General features: G+C 39.8%; 1 protein-coding gene across 1 annotated transcript in view; it reads right to left on the reverse strand.

Annotated features, from left to right (window-relative positions):
• The window catches only part of SCEL (sciellin), a 75415-nt gene extending 56811 nt beyond the window's left edge, over nucleotides 1-18604 (reverse strand). Inside the window, exon 1 of the mRNA XM_069879975.1 lies at nucleotides 18376-18604. The gene's annotated coding sequence lies outside the window, so the exon portion shown is untranslated. The remainder of the gene's footprint in view (nucleotides 1-18375) is intronic.
• Nucleotides 18605-19201: the final 597 nt, after the last annotated feature.

The following is a 19201-nucleotide window of genomic DNA, read 5'->3' on the forward strand; positions in this document are numbered from 1 at the left end:
CAGATGTGTTTGGCGGCCCATTGTTCTCCCAAAAGGTGTGGCAAAGTTCATAAACTAAAGACAGAAGAAAAGAATTGCTATAAATAATACGCAAAATGTCTAAACCTTTTCACTGCATCTATTTGCCACAGAAAATAGCTAAGCAGTGTCTTCTATTTTCCTTTCTAAAATTGCTTGGCAGAGAAAAATGCTAATCATAGCAGATGCCAGCACGTTTCATGAAGATACATAATCTTTAGCATTAGTGGGCCAGATTTTCCCACAATGTGAATACCTCTGTGCTCTGCAAATGAGTGAAACATCTTGCTGAAGTCCCTGAAAGTTTGGCCCATAGTATACTAGACTTCGAATCATAGAATGGTTTGGGTTGGAAGAGACATTAAAGCCCATCCAGTTCCAAACCCCTTCCACTGGATCAGGTTGCTCAAAGCCTGGCCCTGAACACCTCGAGCAATGGGGCATCTGCAGTTTCTCTGAGTAACCTGTTCCAGTGCCTCACCACCCTCACAGTAAAAAAATTCTTCCTCATATCTAATCTACATCTCCCCACTTTCAGTTTAAATCCTTTTTCAGCTTAACTTGTGTATCTCAATCTTGCACCATTGCCATTACTACTTTAGTTAAAGAACACAAAGAGTTACTGATAAAATCAGTTATCTAAGGAAAATTGTGATGAAAACCTGGCCAAGTCAAATGACATGAGTGGTACCGGCTGTAACCAGTTTTGTAGCTTATATGATTGGTAAATAGCTTATTTTTTAATGTGATACCATCATCTGAATTAACAAAGAACATTCGCACAGGAGGTTAAATAAACCAAAGTCAAACTCTGATCAATAGTGACAATTACGATTAGATGTGCATTTTTCAGTAAACAGTAAAAAAGACTTTATGATAGCCCCATCTCCTAAAAATCCTCGCCAGGAGACCTGTGGGAAAGAACCAACAGCACTTATCTCAGGGAAAGCCATCTTGTTAAACAATGTTAGAGGAACAGAAATTGCGAGGAGGAAAGTTTCTTCCTGATCCATATCTGAAATTTTCTTACATCAATTCATTGGTCATGAGTACTGTAAATACATAGCAAACAATCCTCCCTGGGGTATTCTTTTTATAGTGCAGATAAGGAGATCTATCTCCCCCATCAAATTATTTCACGCGAGGAGCTTCAAATTATACCAGTCTGATAGACAGTGTTTCTCTCTTTGTCCTGGTATTGTTCAGGGTTTATCTGCTATTTCTCTTAGTATTTAGATCAAATTAGTTGATTGAGAACTTAACTGTCATTTGAAAACCTATATGGAAATTTTGTACCAGTGCAAAAAAACCCCATGAATCTATATTCCACCTATTTAATGAAATTTTCATTCTGCAGGTGGGTTCAATGCCGGTGTTACCAGTACATGTAACTGCTGTGCATGCCAGCCAAGTGTAACAGATTGTGATCCTTTTCTCTATCCACATCAAAGCTGAATATAAGCAGGGAAGAAAGGTAGGGTTTTCCTCATTCCTGGAAGATGCTGCCTGTTGTACAGAATGACTTCTTGTAAAAGCGTTGTTAGAAAACACATTCCAAAATCAATAACTGCAGAAGCAAGACAAAGACCAGAAATAGGAATTAGAAAGGACAGCTGAACTTAAAAAGGTTCAGAGAAGGACAAAAAAAGATGATCAAAGATACAAAGTTACTTCTTCACACAAAGGACAAATTCATCATCTAAGTTCCTTTTAGTGTGGTAAAGGAATATCTGAAAGGAGGTATCAGCAACCTAAACAAAATTATAAACAGTATAAGAAGGATATCTTACAATTCTCCCCAGTACAAGAGCTATTTTGCATCAAAATTGAACTGGGAGAGGAGTGGGGAAAGAAAGAAGAAGAGGTGTTTCTGCCTACACTATGTATGTAATCTGTTCTTGCTTCAGAAATCTGTTTCCAACAGTTTATGAAATACAACAGTTTATTTACATACATCTGTATCTGTACTTGTGTGTGTATGTGTGGATGCATGTGTGGGTATCTGTACATAAACCAGTTCAACGAGAAACAAGATAAGATGGTGGAATAGAAATCCTTTGCTGGTTACTAAGTAAACAGAGAGTATAGTTGTGTAAGAAAGACCCCAACATGCAAATTGATGGACTGTAAAAGCATTCAGGGAAAGCAACTTATATGCTGTTCTCCCACTCTTCCCTCAGCATCTGCTTTTGTTAATTATTAGAGATAGAATATTGGGCTAAATAGACATTTGGGCTGACCAAGGATTGCCAATCCTATATTATGCACCATGTATGGCCAAAATTTGCATAAGGCACATAACTAAAATTGCATTAAAATTGTTCCCTATTTCTTTGCTGTAAACAATTAACAATGCAATCAATTTGATACCAAATTTTTGTAGAATGTTGATCTTTTAGGTATTAAAATAAGCCAACTGTCAGCCAAGACTTTCATCATTGCCATTTTAATTTCTTCAGACTGAATTTCCTCGCTAGTTACGTGACAAATGCAAAGTATGTATATATGTAAATTTGGAGAGTACTGCATTTTGTTAGCACACGTTCAAGACCCTTTTCTTACTTACAAATACCTCTGCAGTCATATAGAATTGCTCAGCTGTTCAAGTAACGGATAAAATAGCAAGGCAGATTTATGTTATGTGTTGAAATGTAGGTCATCTGCAGGAGTAAAATAGAAAATGGTATGACAGAAGTGGCATCTTCCCTTCATGTTCCCCTCCCAGCTTCTCTGGAGAAGAATTTAGCTGTGTCATTGTCCTCCCTTGTCCACGGAAGCAGAATGATTAATAGCTTTTCCAAGCATATTCCAAGGAATAAATTTCAGGGGCAGATTTCAATCACAAACAGAATTATGTGAAAGAAAGGAGAATACATTTCCTAATTGAACTCATCTGCAAGTAAGGCTTCATGGGCTGAGAGGCTGAAGAAACAGCTGAGCTCTCGTCTTGCCTTTACAAAATACTTCTCTTTTGATATAATCTGGCCTATAGACAGTTAAAATGGTAAGGAAGTTAGTACATTTTAAATATCAACTTCTCCTTCCCTTTTATTCTGAGTAAATTATATTCTTCTGAATAATTGTTTTCAAAACTGTGAGTACTTTGGAAAGAATGTTGGCAGAAACAATCTTTTACATAAGTTTCAATGTTCAGTACACAAAGTATTGAGCTGAAGGTTTTTTCATTTGTTTTTGCTGCTGTTGTGCAATGACAAGGGCTGGGCATTAGAACAGGAAGATTTCCAAATAATTTGTGTGATATTACAAGGGAAAAGAGTCAGAACAGAATTATTGTAATTATCTGAATGTAATCATGGAGTCCCGTATCAGTTCCTGAAGCTCCAGATCCTGGCACTGTGCTACAGGAGTACAGCATGAAGAACTCTGTAATTTCAAGAGAGGGCTGCTCTGGATCCTTGTGCATGCTATTATACTGAGAAAATTAAATGCCAGTTAATGTCTAAGTAAATAATGTGAACTCTACTCAATGAAAGGAGAAGCCAAGCCTGTAACAGCTATTTTCAAACACTTGTTTTCTCAGAGCTGGGCAAGATTTTCCATCACAGGCTCTATTTAATAAAAAAGCTAGGCTACATCAAAAGTTTGGCTCCTGTGTTTACATTTGTCACTCAAGGCTCCCCTAAAGCAGTTTATCTTACTCTGATGTAGAAGACTAAAGTAGGTCAGAGTATTGGGCTCTAGAAGTTACTATTTTTCTCCAGGGAGCCCAAGATGACAAATCAGACACAGATGTAGGCATCTACATGGTAAACACCTAGATGTGTCAGATGAATATCATGTAATTAGCATGGCAAGCTGTAGGCAATCCAGGAGACTCCTGGAGTGCATTGAGGATAACTTTTTAGTCCAGCTGATAGAGAACCCCACCCGAGGAGATGCAATATTGTACCTTATCGTCACTAATACAAGTGAACTCATCAGTGATATTAGGATTGGAGGCGGCCTGGACTGCAGTGATCATGCATTGGTGGAGTTCAAGGTCCAGAGGGATATGGGACAGATGAGGAGTGAAATCAGGACACTAAATTTCAGGAAAGCAGACTTCCAGCTCTTCAAGGAGTTAGTCAGTAGGACCCCTGGGACATGATCCTCTGAGACAAGGGAGTAGAACAGAACTGGAAAATATTCAAGGATGCTTTCCATAAAGCGCAAGAGTGCTCAGTCCCCGTATGTAGAAAATCAGGCAGGGAAGAGACCGACATGGCTGAGTTGAGGCCTGCTGGTTAAACTAAAGAAGAGGGAACTGCACAGGCAGTGCAAGCAGGGACAGGGAACCTGGGATGTGTATAGGGATGCTGCTCGGTTCTGTAGGGATGAGGTCAGGAAGGCCAAGGCACAGCTGGAGCTGAACTTGGCAAGGGAAGTAAGAACTAACAAGAAGGGCTTCTACAGGCACGTCTATCAAAGGAGGAAAAAGAGAACGCATCCCCACTGATGGTTGGAAATGGTGACCCTATATCAAGAGACAAGGCGAAGGCTAAGGTACTTAACATTTTTGCCTCAGTCTTCACTGATAACCACTCTCCTCACACCTCCTGGGTCATGGGATGGCAAGATGGTGACCAGGGGGGTAAACCCCCTCCCACAGGAGAGGAGGATCAAGTTCATGACCACCTGGTGAACCTGAACATATATAAGTCTATGGGACCTGATGAGATGCATCCCAGAGTCCTGAGGGAACTGGCCGATGTAGTTGCCAAGGCACTCTCCATGATATTTAAAAAGTCATGGCAATCAGGAGAAGTCCCTGGTAACTGGAAGAAGGGTAACATTGTGGCCATTTTTAAAAAGGGTAGAAAACATGACCCTGAGAACTACTGACCTGTCAGCCTCACCTCTGTGCCTGCAAAGATCATGAAACAGTTTAGCTGTGCTAAAGCACATGGAAGACATGGGGATGATTAATGGCAGCCAGCACGGTCTCACCAGGGGAAAATCCTGTATGATCAACTTAGTAGCTTTCTTAGTAGCTTTCTATGATGGCATCACCACAGCAGTGGACATGGGTAAACCGATGGATGTGATCTATCTAGACTTCTGTAAAGCCTTTGACATCATCCTGGAGAAGAGAAGGCTCAGAGGAGATATAGCGACGTTCCAGTACCTGAAAGGGGTCTACAAGAAAGCTTCAGAGGGACTGTTCATAAAGGCTTGTGGTGATAGGATGAGGGGGAACAGGTATGAACTGGAGAGGGGCAAATTTAGACTAGACATTAGGAAGAACTGAGAGTGGTGAGGCACTGGGACAGGTTGCCCAGGGAAGCTGTGGCTGCCCCATCCCTGGAGGTGTTCAAGGCCAGGTTGGATGGGTCCTTGGGCAGCCTGATCTAGTGGCAGGTGTTCCTTCCCATGGTAGGGGGTTGGAACTGGATGATCTTTACTGCCCCTTCCAACCCTAACCATTCTATGATTCTCTGATTCTATGATTCTAATGGCAGGATTTCAAATAAACCTTTTGCTTCTTGCCAAAATAAAATGAAAAGGAAATAAGCATGCAGACTTTTTTTTCTCTGTGTCTGGCCAAAATTCAAGTCACAAAGCTCATTCTGCAGTCTCAGCAGTACTGCATCTATAGCACATCAAAATTTGTCTCATTCTTAAGCAAACTAGATGTCCTGTGATGCATTGTAGAAAATAACTTCCCTGTTCACTGTGGCCGCTTAAGACAAAAAGTTTGACAAGGAAACTATAATCTAGCCATGTGAGAATTTGACACACAGAAAAACTGTAAGACAAAAGGAGAGAAAAAAATCATTGTACTTTCCTGGAAGTTCTGTACCTTTCATTCACAGGTACAAAGGAAATATTCCTTTTATTTTCAGAAGGAGTATATCAGATATTTCCAGATTTTAGCCCTCTAGTTATAGCAACAGTAGGACTTGAATTTTTGGGTTTAGGAGCTTTACTTGTAGTTCACTGTATTTATCCTGTTCAGATCCCTGTACTGCAGACAAACCAGTATAAATGAGATTTTGCATCTTCTGAGAAACTGTGAACAGAATCTCCACAGTATTGTGCCTTAATCAGCATCATTGAAATCTTTTCCTTTTATTAATTTTCATTTTGAAATATGCAATTCTATTCCAGAATATTTGAAACGTTTAAACTGATAGTGCTAAACACATTTTAGGTTGAAATAGAAAGCTCCGAGTCAGCGAGCTATATTGTAGCTTAATTATATGACCAGGTTGGGTGTGTGAAAATAGCCACCGCATACTGGAGAATAAATTGCTGGGTTTGGTTTTTCTTGATTTACAAGTTGCTATAAGAGGCGCATGTTCCCAGGGAGTGGTGAAAAATAGGGGTGTGCTAAACAGGTTTAAGAACATTTTAAAGAGACACTGTCAGTTTTGAGACGTAGTAGTTGGTGCACTTCCTCCTTCCTTCCAAATAACATTTTCTGTTTCTGTGGTTACAAACAGCTGAGCTGCACCCTGCCTCTCTTTTTAACTGATACCACAAAATCCAGTGTAGCAGTGTGCGTCACATTGGTTGCTCTCTCTGTCTTTTTCTCTTTTTTTTTTTTACCACCATGTGAGGAAATAAAACTGCCAGAACTGCTGTTCTTTGCACTCCTTGGAGGGCAGAATTCATATGCCATCAAGTCCAGCCAGTAAAAATTTGCGGTTTTCTGTAAAAATACTTGTGGTGAGGACATGCAACATTTGGATCAAAGTATTTCTCCACTCAGAGTAGTACTGAATTTATTTGCTAATGTTTCTGGGGCCACCACTCAAAGGTCTGAAATACCCTAATCCAAAGTCAGGGCTGCAAGTTCCCAGGAATGCTGACAAAAATCACATGAAGAGCGAAGGTTTGGAGCACAAGTCTTATGAGGAGTGGTAGAGAGAACTGTGATTGTTTAACCTGGAGAAAAGGAGGCTGAAGGGAGACCTTATGACTCTCTACAACTACCTGAAAGGAGCTCATAGCAAAGTGGGTGTTTGTCTCTTCTCCCAAGTAACAAGTGATAGGATGAGAGGAAATGTCCTCAAGTTGCATCAGAAGATGTTAGATATTAGAAAAAAATTCATTACTGAAAGAGTGGTCAAGCATAGGAACATACTGCCCAGGGAAGTGGTGGAGTCGTCATCCCTGTAGGGGTTCAAAAAAGATGTGGCAGTTAGGGACATGGTTTGGTGTGCATGGTGGTGTTGGGGTGATAGTTGTACTTGATGATCTTAGAGGTCTTTTCCAACCTTAGTGATTTTATGATTTCTGTGGTTCTATGATATTTAACCTGAATTTTCTTGTTTCTCAAAAGTTTTGAATGGAGAATGGACATAATTAGAAATCTCTTATACACATAGCATTGGCTTTGAGCCTTGAAGATCTACTGGATATTTTCTCCTTTTGAATATCCTACCGGAACTAAGGAAAATTCCAATTGAAACTGAGAGCAATCTTTCTTAAATAGATTTCTCATGTGATGACTGGAATATCAATTTCAATCCCTTGCTTAGTATAGGAGAATAGAATTAGCAGAGCACAATGTAAATACCAACTTCAGTCTGCCATTATGGCCAATAAGGCTGAAGTCTTTGTTTGGAAGGATTCAATCTCACTCTCTAGGGAAAATTTTAAATCATTTTCTTTTTCTGCCCCAGCTGGGAGGTATGTTAAATTTTGAATCTCTCCTGTGTCATAATACTACTTACAGTGCTATCTGACATTGTTTGTAACAGAAACATTCAGTGTCAAAAGGTCCAGTATTTAGTTGTTTGAGAAAATACACATTTTAAATCCCCCTTCCAAAGGTAATAAGAGAGTACTATGACACACGCAAAAATCATTGTTAGCCAGACCAAAACATAGTCCACTAAAAGAGGAGAGCAGGGATGTGACTTGCAAGTGCCGCTGTCTGGAAGAAGCACAGCAGATGGAGACTGAAATTGGGAAGCAGGTAGCAAAGTAACCAGAGAAGAGCTGAAATAGAAATGAAAGAGAAAGATGTCAAAATGAAAATGGAAGCAAGCAGAAAAGGACCTAGAAGGTCAAAGATCTGATCTCACATACTGACATTGCCAATCCTACAGAGTTGTGCTTATGAAGGGTTACGAGAAGTGTATCCTTATATATGAAAATCAATGTTTCCTACTTTTTTTTAGGCAATGATAAAAGTGTTAGCACAAAAACTATAGCAACCATTTCCCCGGAAATCTTATACTTTTGAAAAACTGCAATCAAATGAAGAGAAACAGGATGAGCAGTGATGTTGCATGAGAGCTATGTCATGAACAATGCATGGCATGTCAGCTATTCCTTCCACATGGCTTGTGATTGGGACAGATTAACATCTGAATTATGCGGCAGAAGGAGCAAATAACACACAGGAAGAGAAAGGATGAGTGCTCAGCTGCAAACAAGGGAATCAAGAGATTTGAAAACAATGCCGCAAACAAGTTACCCTTCATGCAGAATGGCAAGTTTAGTTATAGCCTCTTAATACAAATTTTCTTAGGGTTTTGTGAGGTCAGTTTCCTAAACAGTCAAAGGTATAATTGCAGGGTCCACCTGTTCAGGAAACGCCACAGAGACTGTTATGAATCAGTATCTCTGTCATTCATCTAGCTGCACAGTGTGGTGACCCAGTAAACGGGTGTTGACAATAGGTTTTGTAGTGAACAGCAAGGGTGTGGTTTCATTATTAAACTGATCTTTTACCACATTCCCATCAAAATGAACAGTTCTGCTTTCTCTGTCCTGCCCTTGAACAAGCTCTTCATCTAGTCGCTTAGTTTGTGTCAGTCAGATCAGCAGACATTGTGATCCAATTCACTGCAAGTCTCACAATTAAAAGAACTGAAGCAAAGCAAAGGGCTCTTTGTCAGAGAATGCAGGGATAGGACAAGGGGGAGTGATTTTGAGCTGAAAGAGGGGAGATTTAGATTAGATATAAGGAAAAAAATTCTTTCCTGTGAGGGTGGTGAGGCACTGGAAGAGGTTGCTCAGAGAAGTTGTGGTTGCCCCATCCCTGGAGATGTTGAAGACCAGGTTGGATGAGGCTTTGAGCACTCTGATCCAGCAGAAGGTATCCCTGCCTATGATGTGTGGGGGTGGGGATGGAGACTAGATGATCTTTTATGTTCCTTCCAACACAAACCATTCTGTGATTCATTGATTCTATGCTGGGTGGCGGGGAGAAAGATACAGGGCAGGGCAAGACCACACCATGGTTGTAGCGTGCTATTAGGTGGCTTACACCAGTAAAAAAAACAGCTCTTAAAGTTAGCATTTTAATTTAGTAACTACTGAGCCAAAAGGACAGTTCATACCTCAAAATCAATACTTGAATCTCTCTGTAAATTCAAGCACATTGTTATTAGTGATTTCTCTTCCTTAGATTTTTTTCCCTGCCCTAATAGCCACAGATTTTTTTAAAACAAGGGAAGTTTCCCACAGGTTTTCAATTGAAAGGACCTTCCTAGCACTTAGGAGGAACCATCCATGGCCTTTCAGAGTACGTCCTAATTTTCTTGAAGTACTACATTAGCTTTCCTCTCATCTACAAAATACATCTTGCTCAAATCTCTACACATACATATGGTAAAAGCTATTAAAAACTGGGTAATATGGGAAATTTGCAATTATTCCCCATACATAATCTTTTCCATATGGAAGAACTTTTTCTGATCTCAACATCTGTTTTCATGTTAGTGGTCTTTGATATCTTTCCGGCGCTGTGGGGAAGGGTAAAACTTGAGGATGGGGACCACTATCACTTTAGATATTAAGAAATTCATCTGACCTCCAAAGCAGACAATAACTCAAAAAAAAAAAAAAAAGACATCCTTCTTATGTTTCTCCACCACTAGCCTTGAAGATTGACTATACCAGTTTTGACTGAGATAGAATTTTCTTCATAGTCTCTGTACTTTGGATCTGTGACCAAACCAGTGCTGATAACACAGGGATGTCTTCATTATTGCTGAGCAGTGCCTGCACAGACTCAAGGCCTTTTCTGTTTCTCATGTTTCCCCACCAGCAACTAGGCTGGGGACGCACAAGAAGTTAGGAGGGGATACAGCAGAGACAGTTGACTCCAACTAAGGGATATCCCATAACGTGGTATTATGATCAGGATAAAAGCTGGGGGAGAGGAGGAAAGGGAGACTTTTGAAGTTAATGGCATTTGTCTTACCAAGTATCTGTTATGTATGATGGAACCCTGCTTTCCTGGAGATGGCCAGACACCTGCCTGCTGATGGGAAGTGGTGAACTAATTCCTTATTTTGCTTTGCTTGTCCATGCAGATCTTGCTTTAACTTTCGGTGCCTGGTTGGGCTTTGAATATATACAACAATAGAGATTCCACAACTTTTCTGACAACCTGTCTCAGTGCTTAACTAACCTGCAGTAAAATGTCTTCTTGTTATCAGATGAAATTTAATTTTTAATTTTGTGCCGGTTACCTCTTGTCCTGTCAGTGGACATGAGTGAGAAGAATCTGGCTGCCTCTTTATTCCCTCCCCTGGTGAGTTCCCCCTAAGCCTTCTTTCCTCCAGGCTGAACAGTCCCTGCTGTATCATCCTCTTCTCATATGAAACATGCTCCAGTCCTTTATACATCGTTGTGGCTCCACACTGGACTCACTCCAGTAAGTCCGTATCTCTCTTGCACTGGGTAGTCCAGAACTGTATGCATTACTCCAGTTGTGGCCTCAACAATGGTGAAGAGAAGAAGGATCACCTCCCTCAACCTGCTAGCAATGCTCTTACTACCATACCCCAGGAGGATGCTGGGCTTTTATGGCTATGAAGATTGCATCGCTGACTCATAGTCATCTGTTGTCCACCACCTGGACCACTCCAAGAACCTTCTAAGCAAAGCAAGTTCCCAGCCAGTGAGTCCCCAATGCGTATTGGGGCTCCCAGACTTTGCAGTCACACTTTTTGAAGTTGAAGCGAATCCTTTTTGCCCTGTTCTCCATCTTGCTAAGGTCTCTCTGAATGGCAGCACAACAACCTGTTAGTCATCCAGTCCACCCAAGTTTTTTATTGTTTGTGAACCTGCTGAATGTGCTCCACTCTCCAGGTCATTAATGAATATGATAAACAGTATTGGCCACTGATTAAGTGCTGGATAAATCGCTAGTGACTTCATTAGGCTAGATTCAACCATCTAAAGCATAGACCTTCCTTCTTCCTGTTCAGAGTGGCAATGTCTCTTCTCCCTAAGCTGTATGTAAACTATAAATTGCTACTTCCCCACAGGGAAAGTGCTTTGAAAAGCAGTCCACACTCTCTCTCTGTAATTATATACATGGGAAAGTGCTAACCTGTTTCCTTCCTCTTTTTCTCCCATCCTTGCCAAATCCATCTCTGCAACCGTCATAAGTAGAAAAGATTAAGGGCTTCCTTGAACTCTTCATTTAATAATGAAGAAGGAAGGAGGTAATCACATATACATTGGCAACTCTGTAATTATAAAGTCAGTGAAATGTAAACTATCTCCACTTCTACCTTCTAATTAATTTACTGATTTATTTTCATTCTTGTGTTGAAACAGAGATGACTATTAAAAAGTTTGGAAAAAGAAAGAATAGCACAACATCAAAAACTGAAATTCACATACAGGAGGCTGTTTAAACATAAATATAATTTTTTATTAGAAGCAAAAGATCTGAACGTAATAAATAAGCATATTATTATATACTGCAACACTCCCCCGAAGTCAAATAGCATTTAATCACTTGCAGTTTTGTGTGACTACTAAACGTTTTGCTCTGTGATAACCATCTAAGCAAATCTGAATACACAGGCACAGTATCTCATAAGCAGTAGTACTAAGGAAGATAAAATATATAATAGCTTTAATATATTCAGCAAAGATACAGAATATGCACCCAGGCAAATGTATAACCACAGAGCAGAAGCAGACATCATAGGCAGTTTACAGATGAGGGAAACTACACTTACTAGTTTATACATTTTAATTCCACAGTAAATGACATACTTGTAAAAAATAAGCTTAAATATACTCCTGTGCAAAACTGATGTTCCAAGCTTTCACTATTGCTGCCACAGGCAGGGTGCCATCCAAACAGGAGAAATTCCAGCTCTGCCCCCTGGGCTGCTCATGCAGAGTCTCTGGACACAAGGTGGCCACACACATGACCCTTGTATTATTTTTTCCTCAATTTGCATTGAATGGAGTGGTCCTTAGTAAGTACTTTGAAGTAATGATGGTGGACACCCACCTGTTTCTGGTTCCAGATGGATACAGTTCAGAATAAGGCACCTGCAAGCCAGGTATAAGACATCTCCTGCCCTCAGTGTTGTTGTATTGACCACTCCTAAGTGACTGCATAAACGGAAAGGGAATTTCAGGTGGCTTCATATTCAGGGTTCTCTGACTCAATGTATCATTTAAGGCAGGCAGAGACACCTTGACTCAGAGTTTTGCATGCCAGTGTGAGTGGCAGACACCTCACTCAATCCTCTGGCTATGTCTGCCCTTCCCTGAACTGCTCCATCACCCTTGTTGAGATCTCCATAAACTCTGCCCATAAATCCAGGACGAAATGCGGGACTAAGACAAAGGTCAGATGCAAGGTTTAAAATCCTCATAAAACAGCACTGAACACGAGGGTTTAGATTAATCCCTTGTAACAGGTACATCTGCAGATAGGGATTTTCAGTACCTGTGCTTAGGGATGTCCAGGTACAAATTGTTATGGATGTTGGACTGGGGTCTGCCCTAGCTGTTGCTGCCTCTGCCTCCCAGTCACACCAGCTATTACATTTTGTTACACCAAAGGAAGGATCAGACTTGAGAGCTTCTGCTGTATTTCAGAATCACTCAGTAGACAGAAAAATCTGCAAAGGGTTTATTCATTATTTCTGGCACCACCCGATGAATCTTCAGGAGGCTGTTCAAGCTGTGTGAACAGATTTATTAACTTCATGCTGGAACACAAGCAGTGCTATTACTTCTGTCTGCAGGTCCTTGCATCTTCCTCTGTGGCATCTGACTCTGTCAGAAACAAATGACTGGCCTGGATGGTGTTTAGTCTAATCTAGTGTGTCCGTATCTCTATAGTGAACGCATTAAAAGCATAAGTGCCCTTCTTTCTACCAGTCTTGGTTACAGAAAAGACTGATTCAAAATATGATATTGGCATTGAAATGCTACAAGTATTGAAGTCAGGTTCACTATTAAGTGCAATAATTCATTTATTTTTCCACATTCTCTCAAAAATTAAAAATTTGCATCTAGATACTTATAGCCCAAAGATCACAGGACTGGACAACATACACAAGTCTGAAGAGGATGCATACTGCTAATTTAATTTAATCACAATCTATTAAGCATTTACATAAATACAATCCTCAAAGGCAATATGTTTTTATTTTGCCAAGAGCAGTTCCTTGAAAGATAATAGGGTAAGAAATACTATGCATATTATTACAAATAATTACTTAGAGATGAATGTACTACTTTTAATTGTATCAAGTAATCTTGAAGCTTCCCATACTTTCAAAAGATCATTTATTCTGCTTGCACTAGTTTATAGTTGGGTTTAGATACCAGTCATACTTTCTTTCTCCTCTAACGAAGCCCTGCCTTCCATCTCCACCGAAAGACATTGTCTCAGTCCCACTCTGCCTGAAGTGATGTGAAGACTCAGTCTTCATCTGATGAAGCAACTGCAGAGAATAAAACAGACCCTCGCCTTACCATGCTGCAAAACAAGAGCAGCTGTTCCCAGATGGGTCAGACTTCCCCAGACATAGACCCTACCCTCTTCGGAGGCTGTTTCCTGTACTGCAGAGCTACATGCACAGCAATCCCTTCCCTATTTTGCAACTCCTGCCAGATGATTTTGGGACTCAATCCAAAGCAGATCCATGCTTCAATGCAGAAAGCTCCCTTTCAGGAACATAGCTCTCAGCTAACAAAAGGAGAATATGATAGTGCTGTTCACTTCCCCCTTTCCATGTATTCTCCATTAAAAGCATTATTCAATTAAAAATATTCCACAAATAAGAAGAATTTGACTATAAATTTTTACTATTCAAACAAGAAGGCTGGTGTAGGCCAGCTGGTGTAAGCCATTCAGTAGTTCAAAGTTCACAGCAGTGGTCACAGTGGTAAAAATCCAATATTTTAACAAGCAGGTTCTGCTAGATAACTGCTGACCTATGGAGTCCACTTAGTCTTTCAAAAGGTAAGCAAATTGTTCTGAAAAATAAAATTTAAATCCAAATCTATAACTCTGAACACCTTAGCCTATCTCTTGCCTGTCTCTAGAAAATGTAAACTTCGTAAGCAAGTCATCATATTCAGAATTCTTCAGCCACGTAAGTGTATGCCTCTGCATATAAATATGCCTGGTTTGGAGCAAGCAACTCGGTGTTTGGCTCACATCTAAACCAGGTGAGGACCCAGAGTTGATACTCCACTACAAACAGCTGAAAAGAGTTTGGTGGAATACATATTTTCAGGGGTTGCCTAACTCAGCAGTGAGTGCTGGGCATTTCAAAAACAGACCTACTACTGTTACTTTATTATTAAATCAATGTGACTATAGCTGGTGCAGTAGCAAGACACATCTCTGGTTTCACTCATAGTTCATGGCACGCTGTTTCATTTGCAATTGGTGCCCTGCTTGTATCCAGAAAAAGAAGGTGGACACAGCTGTACTGCCTCCTATCTGCCATCGTAAACAAGCAGCTGGTACACTGCCTTGAGTGAAGAACACTGCAGTGTCTTAGTCTGGACATTATCTCGTCTACATTTTGCATGTGCTCAAAGAGAGAGCACAAGAGGAATGCAGAAATTGAAGCCTTTTTCCTAAAGACAATGACCAAACTACAAAGTCTGGAGACAGGAGGCTCCCTCTCCCTACACATCAGATGCTCTGAGAAATAACCACCCTGCATTTTTCAGATGGTGCCTGTGATGCAGCTATGAGTAATTTAGCTATTTCTGTGCTGGTTACTAGAGCAGATAAATAAATAGAATCTCTATCTAGATTTTGCTGCAAAAATGCATGAGTAAACAACACATCATCCCTATCGAAGTTATTGCCATATTTGTGTCATACAAAGCGCTGTTTGATATTCGATACCAGTATTTTTTTACTTTCTGTAAGCATCATAAAGTGTAACACTAATTAATTTTTTTCTTAGAACACAAAAGAGATTTGAAACATCACTTGTGTTGCCTGCATGTTATTTTATCTGTCCATAAGCTTCCTATTAAGTTTTGCAAGGTAGATTCACAAGCTGTGTCTTTAGTTATGCTCTAGTCAGCCTCCTGAAAAAAATATTCATAGCTTAGCGCAAAATCTCTCCTACTTCCTTGCTGCAGCATGAGAATCTTTCTGTTCCATTACTAGAGTGTTATAGTTTTCATCAAGTGGAAATGGTACTTTATAGTTTGAGATACGTGGGGAAAGACTATTCAGATGACTATTCAGATGAGTTGACCTCAAAATTTCCAGGTGGATTAACTACCCCTTTCTAGACTTCATCGTGATCACACGCTTGCCTGTAAGAGTAATGAATGTCTCTCAATGACCAGGGTGTGCCCTTTTTATTGCTAAGTGTTCATGTGTCCTCATTTAAGAACAGGATTTACACAAATATTACTTCCACTAGCGGGATTCTAACATTTAAACTAAGTACCTCGCACTCATTTCTGAACAGATTGTGTGTCAAAGCCCATAGAAGATATTTGACCACCTTTAGCCCAGGAGCTACTGCAAATACCTCTTTGTAAAAGAAATATTTAACATCAGCATATTCAGTGGCTTATTTGTAATGCATATTCCCTCAAAACTGAAACCAATATTGATTTGGAGTTAGCTATTCTAGAACATACTTAGAATTTAGTGCAATGTGCATCTTGAACACTAGGTGGAAATAGAGCAATGGAAATAAGACCTGTTCTCAAATTTTCAGTACAACAAATGGAAGAACTTTCTCCAACATCAGAAGGGAGAAATGACACCTTAACCCACTTCATTTGGTTGGGGACGTCTATTATTCTCACTTCTTGCACAAAAGAAGAAGACAAAATATTCTCTATAGACTTCTTAAACTTCTTTTTTATAGAAAAAAATGGTTCTTGCCTCATTAGCTTGCTTTAAATTCTGGGATCCATGTATTCAAACGGCACAGATGTATTTTTGTTGATTGTTCTAGTATTTCAGTGGAAACTAGTACCTGAATTAGACATGTGGCAGTTTTTCCTCTATTGCTATCATAGCTCTACAAAACTTTAGGTTGAACACAGACTGAGCTGCTTTTCTCTGCTCCCAGTTTCTTGTCATAGATTCTAAAGAAATAAACCAGTGAAAACAGAAATTAATGTTTTCCTTTCACTAGCTGCATGCTTATGCAAGAAGAAAAGCACAGCTAGAAAAGTCACCCTAATTTTACCTAATCCTGGAAGTATGTTTATTAAAAATATTTTTTTTCAGCTCAAGAAAGAGAACTGAAATGATATTTAGATTTGGATAGTAACCATCTTTTAGATATTATGTTACTTGTGGAAAACTTGACTTTAGAAAAATCCATACACAGAACGCAACTGCAGCAAGAGCCCACAGAAGTAAGGAGGAATGGTGTATCACTTCATTGGCAACCACAAAGAACTGAGCTGCACAACAGCAGTGCTGATCCAATCACGCACAGTCAAGATGGGACATCCAGGTGTTCTCTTCTTGCTTTCAAGAAATTACCAATCTTAGTGTAAGACCATACATTTGAAAATATACAGTAATGATTTATATAGCCCCCAAAAAGTCTGGTCTAGTGATTCCTTGACCCTGTCAGTACTGTCTGCAGGGCTTGAAAGGTCTTGGTCAACAAGGCTGGTGTAGTAGCAAGGGACATCTCGAATTTTATTTATAGTTCATGACATGCTTTTTCATTTGTGATTGTTACCCCACTTGTATCCAGAATTAATGCATAACATATCATGATTTTTCCTGCAATATTTTCATAGAATCGTTAAGGTTGGGAAAGACCTGTAGGACCATAAAGTCCAACCAGCAGCCCAACACCACCATGCCTACTAAACCATGCCCTGAAGTGCCACATCCACACACTTTTTGGACACCTCCAGGGATGGGTGCTCCACCACTTCCCTGGGCAGCCTGTTCCAATGCTTCACCTCTCTTTCAGCAAAGAAGTTCTTCCTAGTATCCAATCTAAACATTTCCTGGTACAACTGGAAGCCATTTCCTCTCGTCCTGTCACTTGTTTAGCAAACAGTTTGAAACAGATTTGAACTGCCTGAGGTGACTGAGTCAATTGACTCAGATGCCAGAGCAATTATTCATACTGGTGGAATGCAAATCAAAATCTTAGCTGAACTTGGAAACCTGTTGAAGCTTGGGGAATAATTAAGCCTATTGTTTCCCATTCAAGTAAACATAACCTTCTATCTACCGGGTATTTCAATTCAATATGTTAGATTAAATGATTTCAAGTACATTTTCTAAACTCTGTAGGAACAAATGCTAAGCTAAGCTCATAGAGCAAATATCAGGTAGGTGCATAAGACTTAGTGCCTGCATTCCTGTGAAAAGTTTGTGTGTGATGGATGGAAGGAAACTTAGATAGAGCAAGATATACATGCAACTACCAAGTAAAAACTTCTGGTTTGGAAGGCTTTTGAAGAAGTCACTACAGATGCCATCGCATTAAATCTACCAGTGGGAGACTGTATATTGCCTCAGTTTTTTAAAAATATATACATATATAAACCTGTAGATAAGTACTGTCTAACTTGGTTCTTTGTCTGTATCAATGTGGTCAGCCCAATCCTTATCCTTATTACATGGAAATCTCCATGTAATTCAACAAAACAGTATCAGTCATTTTCCATTTCCGATTGAAATGTAATCAACTCCTAAATAAAATATAGCAATTGATAAAGACAGAATAGCAACACAGATTTAAGAAACTAGGTTTCTGTGTACATTCAGTATCATCTCTGCTTGAAACAGTGCTAGAAAATGCTGGCAAGTCTTCTCATTGTCTTGTTATTCCAACTCTGCTAAGTATGTATGAACTGGATTTTATATCAATGGAACCTTTTACTACAGTCTAGCTACTTGAACAGCGTCCTGATTCAAGCTTAAAGAAGTCACGTGTTAGTGCAGAGGGGAGAGGAAAAAAAGAAGTTTTCATGACAATCAGAGCCCAGATTACACATGGCAGGAGTGTAGGGGAAGTGGTACTTGTAAATTAAGCAGAGGTAATATGGAAAACACTCAAACACAAATGCCCTTAATGTTATTTATTTATTTATTTATTTATTTGCTTTTATTTCAAATTAATCCCCATTTCCAAGTTCCACAGGTAAGCTTATTGCTATAACATGGACTTACCAGTTTTGGCCCTGAGGAGTGCAGCTAGGGTCAGCTTTCCAGATGCAAGAGCTTCCACTGTTTATAAAGTTGCTGATTTATTGATCACTGAATAGAAGACTCCTAACGTACCTCCAGTAACTACCTCCTACAGCTAAAATTCCTCTTCTACCAAGACTCAAGTTTCAGATTAAAGCAGATTGAAGTTTTGTCTCTGCTGTTACCCACGCTTGCTGGTTGGCAGCTGCTGTTGGGGACTGAAATTGTAACTAGGAGTGGTTTTGGCTTCAAATAGGATAGTTGTGAGTCAACATGTGGGATAAATCTAGACATGCCCAGGTTTCCTCATGCTCTGTAAACAAAGTGATCTGATATGGAAATCTGACTTTGATGATCTTGAGGTGCAATAAATATATCTGCCTTTCTGACACACATTGAGCCCAAAAAGCATGTGACACAAGTTATTTTTTGAGGCACTGCAAACTGCAATGACTTCCTTGCCTGCAAGGTCAAGCATAGGTGATAAGCATCAAGACTGAGATCCTGACTGCTCAAAAGCCAAGAGCAAAATCTCATCAATCTCAAAAGAATAATGGCGTTGCCCTGAGACATTGCAGGCCACTTTGGAGGAGGCTTCCCACAGACCCTATTTTCTTCCCCTCTGTCATATTCTTCTGGCCACATTTTTTCCTTCTTCTCCTGTCCTTGCTTCCAATCAGGTTCCTCTACCAGAAAAACCCTGATGACAAATTTCCCTGCCTTGTTTGCACTATTTCTTCAAAGCTGCCTTTATATCCTAGTTTGTTTTGGTCAAGGTAAATTCCAGCTGTGGTGTAA

This window comes from Phaenicophaeus curvirostris, chromosome 1 (genome assembly GCF_032191515.1).
Source record: "Phaenicophaeus curvirostris isolate KB17595 chromosome 1, BPBGC_Pcur_1.0, whole genome shotgun sequence".
Classification (NCBI taxonomy): domain Eukaryota; kingdom Metazoa; phylum Chordata; class Aves; order Cuculiformes; family Cuculidae; genus Phaenicophaeus; species Phaenicophaeus curvirostris.